Below are 2032 nucleotides of genomic sequence, written 5' to 3'. Positions count from 1 at the left end.
ACTTGCTTGGATCGTCACTCTTTTGGAACATTCATTTCCTCTTCCCCAAACAAGAGCAATAATATTAGCTTTTGTTTACTTAGTGTTGCCAACACAAAAAGGATTCTACATATATTAATGCAACTGGTTTATCGAGAAGTGTCAAGTTAATAAAACATACGAATGATGTGATTTTACTTCTTTTATCACGTCCACCTTCAATGGTATCCTGACAAGTTTTCCTTTCCCATGCCTAAATGCATTGGAGGCACTTATTATTACACTATCATGGCTCTCAATTAGTAAAACAATCCAATTTAGTTATTATTTATATCCAATTCAAAGTAATCTCCTCTTCAGAAGGGGCTGTAGAGACCTGTGTGCAACCTTCTCTAACTAGCTCCATCCACGTGTCCTACATTGAATTTCTAGCTCCTTGGACACTGAAGGATGAAAATAGATGTTGAAAAAGTGCAAATGTCTTTTGTCTTTTGAAGTGATTTATTTCTTTACTGATATATAATCCACATTCTATAACTCTCCATTTCAAAGTGTACAGTTATTTTTTAGTATATTCACTCATTACTGATTCCAGAACATTTTCCTAAGCCTAAAAAGGAACACCATTCTACTCATCAACATCTCTTCATCCCTCTACTCTCCTATCTCAGCCATCAGCTAATTCAGTTTCTGTCTATATGGATTTGCCTATTCTGGATACCACACATAAATGGAACATACAGTATACAACCTTTTATTTCTGCCAGCTTTCACTTAGCATAAGGCTTATTATTGTTTCCAAGGCTTATTATTCATGGTTGAACATTTCATTGTATCAAAAAATCACATTTTATTAGTCCACTTAATAGTTGATAGACATATCTTGGCCATTATAAATAATGTTGTTATGAGTCTTTGTGTACAAGATTTTATGTAGATATATGCTTTAAATTCTCTTGGACATATACCAAAGAATTCCTGGACAGGCTAACTATATATTCAACTTTTTATGAAACTTTTCATAACAGCTACATCATTTTATATAACTAGGAGCATTCCCTAATCCAAGGACAAGGACATGAAGACTATTCATTTATTTATTTTTTGTAGAGTGTTATCATTAAGATCTTACCTTTAAGTCAGTGATACATTTTGTATCCTTTTTAAAATCGTCAATAGACTTATTTTTCTGAGCAGTTCTAGGTTCAAACCAATTATTATATATGGTATGAATTAGGGATCCAACTTCATTCTTTTACATGTAGATATCACTTATTGAAAAGACCATTTTTTCCCCATATAATTGTATTGGCAATTCTTGTCAAAGACCAACTGAGCATAGACTCAATCTTGACATTCAATTCTATTCCATTGGTCTATATAACAATTCTTAGGCCAGCACCACAATTTTTTAAAAATTTATTTATTAATGCATCCAAGAACTGGGGTCCAGGCCAGAGGTACAGAGGGGTGAAAGGATTCATCAGAGACAGAGTAGGGAGCAGAATAGGCAGATGTACTGAAATACACTGCTGAGGGGAGCAGCCGGCAGGACAGGAGAGGTCTGCCAAGCCAAATGGGTCAGCTCCCTGACTGGGAATTGAACTTGAGCTACAGTGGCTGCCAATAGCTTCATAGTGCTGCACTTTAACCCCTTGTGCACTTTAACCCCTTGTGCAGCTTTTTAATGCTTTATAAGTGGAATTCTATTCTTAATTTCATTTTCAGAGCAAATTCCTTTTACTCCATTGGGAGCAACTGGAATCCGATGCTGGTTGTAGCTGCATTAAAAAAATATAAACTGGAAATAGACAGAGCAAGTATGGCTTACATGCTGTTGTTATTTTTTAGATCTCCTTGCCAAAGTAAGATGTGCCTGCACAAAGATCATATAAGTGTCATTAGAGAAACTTTTGCACATACTAGCAAGGTTAAAAAATAACAGTAAACTAAACCCAGCAAAAACCTTGGAAACTTCTCTAGGTATAAGTTGACAGATTAGATGATGTTAAAACATTCATACAACAGAATGCCAGAGTAGTTTAAATGAACT

Source organism: Condylura cristata, unplaced genomic scaffold (genome assembly GCF_000260355.1).
Source record: "Condylura cristata isolate star-nosed mole 26May11 unplaced genomic scaffold, ConCri1.0 scaffold00002, whole genome shotgun sequence".
Lineage (NCBI taxonomy): Eukaryota > Metazoa > Chordata > Mammalia > Eulipotyphla > Talpidae > Condylura > Condylura cristata.
The sequence above is the reverse complement of the archived record's forward strand: the minus strand, read 5'-3'. Positions refer to the sequence as shown.